Raw genomic sequence first — 9,846 nt, 5'->3', positions numbered from 1 at the left:
AAAAAGTGATGCATGACAGATTAGCAATACATAATGCTAAAGATTCTAGGGTTAAAAGCAAAGAAACATTCAAGTTAACTTTTGAGATATATTCAAAGCATGATAAATAGGTCATGAGTAATGTTATGAAAGGTTAAAAAGACTGGTTATATTTACTACACCATTTAAAATCAGGTCTCTTTCTATCAGTTTGACTGACTCGAGAGATGGTAATGTTCACAAGTCTCAACAATCACTGGATGGACTAACACACAATTTATACAGACTCCTGGTTTCCAGAGGATGAATCATAGTGGTTTTAAGAATATTACAGTTCTATTTGATGTCTTCTTGAAGCCAAAATTGGAATCAGTCCTTGTTTTAGTTGAAAAACCTGCAATAAAAAATATTCAAATTAGCCCCATCTGTTTGTGGTTAGGGCTTCTTTACAAATATCAGCATGCTAACATGCTAAAACAAGGCAAAATGTTTCCTGGTAAACATTCCCTCCGAGTCCTATGTTCTCTAACATTGTTAAGGATTGGTTAGTGCTCTCTTCTCACCTTTATTTTTACCGCAAATTCTCAAAGAGATAAAAGGTTAGGCTAGCACAACATTTTAAAACACAACAAAAATCGACAATCTATACGGAGCTCTTCAAGCACAAGTAGTGTGCCTATGCATTTTGATTTAGTGATCACATACTGTACATTCCTCACTTTAGTAACACAGTTTTCTTTTGTATCAATAATCAATGGGTCTCCAAAGACAAATAAAATGCATCAAACAGTCGATAAATTAATCTTTGAGGCTGGAACAACAGCGCCACAGTATATTTAAAATTGTGTTTCCGTCCAAGAAGGTCAGCTCTGATAACGCAGGGTGCTGTATTATAAATGGGAAGGCCTATTTAAATTCATTACAAGCTATTTACTTCATATCTCTTTATCTTTTGGGATCATTAGTGGATACTCCCTGTGGGGTTAGGAGGAGTTCTGTGAGGCTCTCTTGGATGCAGATTAAAGGCATTATCAGCTGAATATTGATATGTTTGATGAAACCCTGCAAGCTGTGACTTACATTTGTTTAGACTGAAGACATAAGACTGAAATAGAATTCGTTGTCATGAGCTCCCTTTTGCTAATTATTCATACGTTGTCCTTTCCATGATAATAACATGCATTTAATGATGAATAGATTAATGCTGCATTTACACCTGGGGCTGTGGAATACTTGTGGGCTGCAGCTTATTTACAATTGATCTGGCATGAACTGTTATCACTTTCATGGTATGAGACGAGATGTTTGTGCATATACACAAAACTAAATTGATGATTGTAAGTTTGCATTTTTAGGGTTAGAATTGCTAAATGAGATCCTTTATTCAAGCAAATTGCATCATGTTAAATAAAACAAATCTTCATCAACACATCCACATTTTTTCCAAGCCATCAGCCAGTTCAGTAAACCAGCAATTAATATTCATTTTCTGACAACATATAAGACTTGTGCTTCCCATCTTCTAAAACACGTCTTTTATTCAATCAAATTCAACATAGCAATCACAAGAAACACTAATCTTGCTTTGTCTGTAAATGTTTCAACTCTCACTGCTGTAGCTGTGAGCATGTTTGAACTCAGTGTGACCTAAATGTTCCACCACTTCCTGTGTCCTGCGTGACGCCTCAGCAGTGTCATAGCCGCTCTCGTTTGATGATAATTGGGTCTCTCCTCCGGCTCTTGAACATGCTGAGATGGTTCCTCGTCCGAAGGCAGTTCCTACACTCGCTGCCTTGAAAAACCTGCTTGCATTGTCTTTTACTGGGTCTAAACAGCCTGCAGACAAAAGAAACCCCTCTTAAATATGGACTGTTCTGCAGAGGCGGAGGTGGTGTTTAAGTCCAATGCAACAGCAATTATTTATTAGTGACAGCTTTCTGTTGCTGTTTTAGTTTAAATGTTTCCACTGCAATTGATCCAAAAGAAAATCCATTTTTATGTGATAGCTGTAGCTTTTAAGCAAACTGACTGCTCGCTCTGTAAGGTCAAGGATTGACTGAGTGAAGTTATTTTTTACTCCTAGTGTTATTAGATTGCCTATCTATCATTGGAGTGTCATGTGATTGATACTGACTCAGCTTGAATGAAAGATAAAGCAAGGCCATGGCTGCTCCAACACTAGAGTAAAGAGTCGCCTGACCAGTAAGGTGTGTAGCAAAAAAAGGACGGACTAGCTCAATACTCATGTTTTGCCATTGTCATTTAAATTCTTGTGATTATGTCCTAATTTTAATGTATTTTTAATCACAGAGTTTACAACATCAGCACATTTGGTGGAGAAAAAAAACAGCTTGAAAGTCAATTGTTGATGATCCAAGTATTTGTGCAAAAACATTAATTCAATGGTCGTCATCATCAGTTGTTCCAAACCTCTTTTAGCTTGTGATCCCACTTTGACTTCACAAAACTTTGGAGACCCCAGACATCCAAAACACATACTGCTTTTTTGCTAAAACAATTAAAAATTCAATTGTCATCGTTTTTTTTCTAATGTGTTACAAGTAAACATCCATTTTAAACCACTATTTTAGGTATATTCTTGTGGCCAGGGCACAAAGGTTGGCGTAATATTTGCGCAAAAAAGGGAGGATTTTATTTGTTGTGTACAGCCAGGTGGGTTTTTTTTGTGCAAGGCCGAAAATGAATTCTGGACACATGACGCATTGATGAGAGACGGACGGAGATACTGCAAGTTTGCATGTTTTTAGCATGGCCTGCGGCCCACAGTAGCCCTTGTTGAACAAGATAACTTCTTGTAGCTTAATTACGCCAGAATGCTCCAATATATTTAATTTAATCATTAATTAGATATTTCAGGAGACCCCATTTGAATTCCATGTGACTCTATTTGGGATCAGGACCCCAAGGTTTGTGAAAGCCTGGTCTTCATATTACTAGCCATTTAAAAGTACATGAGCTGTTAATTATAATTGCTTGATATCGCTTTACCACATATTAGCATTTTTGGCATCTACTTTAACTTTAAATGCACCACATATGAACTTTGAATCTTGTGGTATGTAGGCTGAATCGGTTTATTTTCCAGAGCATGTCTGTTCTGAACTGAAGGCATCTCGTCAGGTTTTTAATTGCACACTTGTTGCTGCTTCCACCATCTGCTCAGTGTCCAAACATTTCCAATTATAAATTCAAAAAGAGAAAAGTATATTCTGTGCCCTGGCATGGATTTCATATGGGAAGCCCATTAGGTGATAGGAAACCCACATGATTTTTGATTTATAAACATTTTGAAACACTTCATATTTTTGCAGAGGTCTACTTGTTTGAACCCGATGTATGGATGAATGAAACCATGTGAACTTTGGATACAGCAGACAGATGTCTCTCTGGGTTCCAAAGGTGCCAGAGACAGATGCTCCCCACAAATTTCAAAGGAGACATTTAACAGGCTTTTGCCTTGATCATTTCAGGAAATGATTAGATTCTAACACATGGCATGTGTCATTAACAGAAAGATAAAAATAAACATACACAGTTAGTTTGAGCGTATTTTACTAAAATGGCAAATTAAATGGTCAGGTGTCAGGAACTATTTTGATACCAAACAGTAACTCCAACTTGGTGCAGATTTGGAGCCTCCTTTTATTTATCAGCATTGTTCATGGTTCAACAGTTTTTAGGGTTTTGGGACTTTTGGTTGAAATATAAAAAAGCAACAATCAATTCTGAAACGTCACCACAGGCTATGGATTTTTGTGACTCAAAATGGACACACAATTACTCTTTGTAAAGATCAATTAAAATGTATTTTGATATTCAGTTCTTTCTGGTCATAATCTGGAGCACGGAAACCTCGACTGTAACTCTACATGAATCTCACGGTGCTTGATATGTTGTTTGTTCCACACATGTGAGGATGTTGTGACAGTGGGCCATTGGGAATAGCAGAACAGAGCAGCTCGAGGACAGGGCCTGTCACGTGTCACAGGTCGACTCTTTGTGTGTCTGTCCATGGAGAGGAGGGAGCTGTCGCCTGTGCCTTTAATGCTTTTCAGAGTGACTTTGGTAGAGCGGACCTCTAGGCTCTCTGCATGTTGCACCGCGCTTATTATGGGACTGTCACTGTTGTGGGTGGAAAAATGCAACGTGCCCTTTGGTTGGATCCAGACAGGATTTAAGTGAAGCGTACATTAAGAAAATGACTCCTTGGACACTATTCACAAAGAAATTAAGAAAAGTAACGTAAAATATGTCTCTGTTTTACTGTGATGTGAAAATGCTTTCTCAAAGGGTGTCGAGGATTTCCCTGTTAGAAAGAGACTCCCTTCTGGGTCTTTTTTTTTATATTATTGAATATTAATTAGATTTCATCTGAGAAAGCCCTCCAGTCCTTACAGAGACATCCTTTCTAATCAGGACATAAATGAAACATGCTAAAGTGATTTCTAGGATCATAACTCTGGGGGATTTATGACTTCGAATTGAGAGGAAAAGTGCATGGATACTTTTATCTTTTCACTCAGTTTAACCTCTTATTCTTTAATTTAGGATTAAGATGACACAATGGCAATGCACTAATGTGAAGTGATCTTTCTAAATTTACAGTAATTTACAGAAATAATAGATTATTACCGTGCCCGTGAGACATGTAGCATTTACACTTTTTAGACAAAAATCTAAAAAGAATATCAAGATGTTCAGTAGTATCATATCATGACCTAACATTTTGTAGCTCATGTGGGGATCTCTGTCAACATATAGAAACTTTAGCTCTAGCTACAAATAAAGACTTCTCCCTGTGAACTCTTACACACGGTCCTGTTTTTTTAGGTTTTTTTTTAGCTGTCAGTATTTCATTGATGGTGAAAGTAAAGTCTGACGTTGCACCTGCTTTGCTGTATTGTTTTCCTTCGCACTTGCAAAAGCAACAGTATGCCTGTTTCAGCGGATTATTCTCAGCTTGTCGACTCAAAATACTACATAGTCCGTCCATCTTTTTGTTAGGTTTTGTCACTGTAGTTTACAATAACCTATCTGTCCTGCCCATCAGAGCTGCCTTAGGGGCCAGTTTGCCTGACAAGTGTGGTTTTAGAGGCCATAAAAACCACCCTGCCATCATAACTCAACCCAATCCTCTATTACATATGAACTAGTGGCTGAAACGACAGGCTTATTTTCACCAGGACACATGTAGCTTAGATGACACCATCCCTCTAGTGCCAAACATGGCTGCTCCACAAACATATCTCATTGACAAACTACTAAGACTCTAAGGAAACAGAGGGGTAAAGCGAGAATACCAATATCAATTCACCAGTCATTTAGTTTGCTTACACTTCCTTTACGGATAAGTGCATAGACCCTTTTTCCTCCTGCTGTTCAATTACCCAGGCACCCATAAAAACCTGAAGTTGCGTCTCGGGAGTGAGATATTGTCACGCTGCTCGTAAGAAATAAGAGCGAGATTTAGGATGAGCCTCTCTACTGTGACAGAGGCTCGGCAGAGGGACCCTCTCTGTCACCAGATATTGCCGTCCCCAGCCACTCATTAAAGCTGGAACCATTACTTAACAGCTCTGGCTCTGCCTTTCCTCCTCTCCTCCTTCATCTGCCTTCACAGCCCGCTGGAAGTGAATAAACACAAATGAGCTTGAGGATGTACAGAAAACACATGAGCCAAGCACTGTGAAAGGTGCACATGGCCATACGCTTATTACTTCAAACCTGTGTGACCTATTAACTTCCTAATACCTCTTATCATACACCACTTAACACCTCTTGGTGGTTCAATTAAGTTTATTATAGAAGAATCTCCCCTGTGAACAATGTGCCGTAATACGTCGGTTGATCATGAGTGTTCCCCATGGTAGTGTTCATATTTCAACCATGACTTTTTCTTGACAAGTAGCTGGAAGTTACAGAATTTGTCAAGTCATTTTAGATAGTTTAGGTTGATATATTATCTTTTCAAAAAGTTGGTGATTAAAAAAGTACAATTGGGAGACTCTTTGGGAGATTGGAGATATGTACTGATAAATTCCCATAAACTGTCCTATGTACATTTAATTTAAAGTTGCAGCAACAGCCTAACTCTAAAATCTCTCAAACCTTAAAGGAGCAATATATAACTCTGACACCTAGCGTTTAAAATGGGTACTACAGTCCAAATACAAAATATTGAGAGAGCAGTCTCCACATGTCCCGTCCTCCCTAGTGCCAATGAGCATGTGGGTTGCCATGTCACAGACATGGAAGCTTCAGTGTTTAGCCAGCTCTGCATCGGTCTTGAAACCTTTTTGCATTCTAACCTCTCTCAATTTTTTGGGAAAAAAGCATCTCCAATATTTATCCTAGTTTGTCCACGTTTCTGGTCATGGAGCTTATTAGAAAAATGCTGAAGCTTTTAAGGTCAGGTGGACTCAGTTATATTTGAACCAGTTTGCTGGGGAACCGGGGGAAACATAGAATGTTTCCATGATATAGTCAGGTAAATTGCTCCTTTAAGTAATCCAAGACATTAAAACCGCAATCACACAATAATCACATTTATGTTGAATTAAAAAAGTAGCTTTAACCATTATGGACATTTCCAAAGTCTCTATTTTTTCCTCCAGATTAAAATCATAAAACAATCCCATCAGTGTCTAAATAACATTTATTTCTTCTTTACCAAAACAAGCGAATGAACACACCTCTGTTCTCCCATCTGTTGAGGCATCGTTCCTTCTTTTTTAATGGTTCACTGTAATTGGCGAAGTCAGGAAGCGGGTACTGCTCCATTGACTATAGTTTAGTTACTGGAGTCCTGAGTGTGATGGAGCAACTGGCAGCTGTGGGCTCAGAGATGCTGCTGCTGCTCACTGCAGGCCTCTGTTCATCTCCTCTCCACAGGGACAATGCTACTGGGGCATATGGCCATTGGGGAGATGAGCACTTAATGAAGCACACCTTTTTTTTTTTTTTACCCAACTTCTCCTCAGTCAAACCCTGTTTTCCCCAACACCAACAATCCCTCCATCTCACATCTGGCCCGGCATGAGAGTTGATCTGTTGGGGGAACTTCGAGGTGAGGGAATTGCCTTTTGCAAAGTGTGTCTCGTGTGACCAGAGCCACAAAGCCTGAATGCATGTAAAGTCATGCCTTTTTATTTGCCCTCATGACAGTATAGCTATTAGCTGCCTGGTGGTTGTTTTCACTTGTCAAGCGTTGCGAGATATCCGTCAGAATTCATGGCCAGTTCACGAATTTCTCTGCATAACGGAGATAGGGTTGGTGAGGAATGTGCAGCGCTTCTAATGAGTTCCTTCCATCTAACTTTCTCCCTCCTGTCGCCTTGGATCCGTTCACGTTTGGCACTTATGCAACCAGCTCTCAGAGTTGCTCTCATGCTGAACTGGGAAGCCATGCAGGCGGATCAACGGTTGTTACTTCAATGTGAGGAGAGCATTTAAACGTTGTCTCTTTGCGGCGCTTTGGTAGATGATTGACTCTAGTCTTAAGATAATGGTGTGGAACAACCACTAACCTTCTCAACTCACATCCAGTCATGAACCCTCACTTCCTCCTTTTATTTTTACTTGTTCTTGCTTAAAAGAAATCAAGGCATTTATTTGTGTGCTTATGAGATTAAATATTAAGATAAAGTTAATGATTAAACACAGTTGAGGGTTTTGTTCTCCACACCAATTACAACTTTCACTAACACCCCAAACCTTTCTCTTACCATTACCACTTTTTACTCAGTGGTTTACTCCAGTGAGTGGCTCCCCCTCACTGGAGCCACTCAAATTAGCTCCGGCTGTTCTTTTAGAGGCCGACCGCTTCAGGACATGTCGCAAAACCGAGACATAAATCATCCTCCAACGCAGGAGCTGTGGCAGGCTAAGACGCACATCCACCACCCTAGATTTACGCTGCACATCGAAACACAGCCCGGCAATCTGGATCCTCTCCACCAGGTCATCTTCAAATTGGTTATTGATCCTCCAATCACAAAATGAATCATACGTTGCCAAGCCGTTTAGGTGCAACGTTTACAGTAGCGTAGCATGGGTTCCTGCTGATATGCAGCCCGGGGATGGATTATTGTTTAGAAATGATGAGAAAACAAGTGCCTGTGCTGAAGAGGGAGTAAATAGGAAAATAAATTAGAAGTAGTGTGCCTCGGAATGAATGGATCTCATGTTGTCACCCAGCAGAGCCTCATTATAAGATATAAAAACAGCTGAAGAAACTGTTGACAGTCAGAAGTGAAAAGCTTTGAAGTTGGATACTTTGGTCATGTCCAACAGTGTGGGTTTCTGTCTGCAGTTACTAATATTCTCATTTGAGACTAATTGCAGAGCCTATACGTAGAACCACATACTACAACTCTTCAGAAAGAGGAACTTTTTGTCTTTCTTTTTTCAGATGATGTAAACATTTTCTCACATATCTCCAGATTCGGACACATTGCTTCACACAAGCAAAAGTTGATGCCAATCTGTCACCAATTGATGCTGAAATTCACAGGATGAGGTCATGGCTGTATCAGTTATTTTAACAATCTTAAATGGGACAGGCTTTGAAGGCTTTGGAAGCACTTCTTTTCAGCTCTTGGCATATTGAACATTGTGGCGCATTATTTAATGGGGCTTAGCTTCTTGCCCAATTAGGCTCCAAGATGGTGTGTAAATGTAGCTTCTGGCCTGGGAGCAGTTTCCTAATAAATGTCAGAATTGCCATTATAAGAACTCCTTTATGAGTGAAAATGGACAGCTATGATATGTACTCAGTTTTAATTGAAAGATTGTTACAATGGCGGTGGCACAGTCGTTGGATTTCTGTGAAATGTCAATATCTGCACCACAAGACAATGGGACCTTTTTTTTTTTGCTGTTCCATTTTTTGAGGGAAAATGTCAAGCTCAGTTTCGCCTTCAAAGATGGCTGCATCATTGCCCATGTCTTTTGAATGTGGTATATTAATAGTGTTGGGATAACATTTGGATGACAGGCTCAATGTAACTAATTGGCTGCTGTATGGTGTCAGATTGTAATCTTGTAGCTGTTATTATTTTGAATGATGTGCCCTTGTTCGATTAGAGAGGCTCATTTAGTCTACATGGTGATTAGTGATTACAGCGCTAGACATGATTTGTGAGAGCTGGTGGGCTCATTGGTTATGAAGCTGTTCACTGGTCAGCTGTAAGAACAGGAAGCTAGGTTTTTGCCTTTGATGCCTTGCACTGTTTATTTTATGCTCCTGAGGGTATGGCCTATGTTTCTGTACAGTATTTCAGTTTTGCTCAAAAGAGACATAGGAACACGTTTTTTCTAGGTTTGGTTCAAAGTAAACCATGCTTTGAATAAATGTAAGAATACAAATAAAGTTAAATGCACTTGTAAATGGTTTAACAAGTTTATATAATGGTCAAGTATCATCACTGAGATGACATCCAATGTCTAATTTTACCATGATGGATCCGTGGCTCTTGTATTGCCACCAAACATAAGATCAGCTGTTACATTTTAGGATTCTGAATACTGAACCCCAAATGCGAGAGTATGGCCTATAGTATATGAGTATAGATAAATGACTAGTTGATTAGTTGGCATTCATGGCAATTCAGTGTATGAATGTGTGAGAAATGTGAACGTTGATGAGAAGTGTAAAGCAGCCAGATAAACCACAGTTGAACCCATTTTCCATTTTTTAACTCACCCATACCAAGAGGCCTACATATTGAGCATCAAGTTGATGTGTATCAGAGCATATACACATGCTCCTGCTTTGCTTTTGGCATCCTTTCTGGAAGGAGAGAACCTGCCTTAGTGGCTTTTCATAACTCTTGGACTCTGGCAGGC

Source organism: Labrus bergylta, chromosome 21 (genome assembly GCF_963930695.1).
Source record: "Labrus bergylta chromosome 21, fLabBer1.1, whole genome shotgun sequence".
NCBI classification, from domain to species: Eukaryota; Metazoa; Chordata; class Actinopteri; order Labriformes; family Labridae; genus Labrus; species Labrus bergylta.
The sequence above is the reverse complement of the archived record's forward strand: the minus strand, read 5'-3'. Positions refer to the sequence as shown.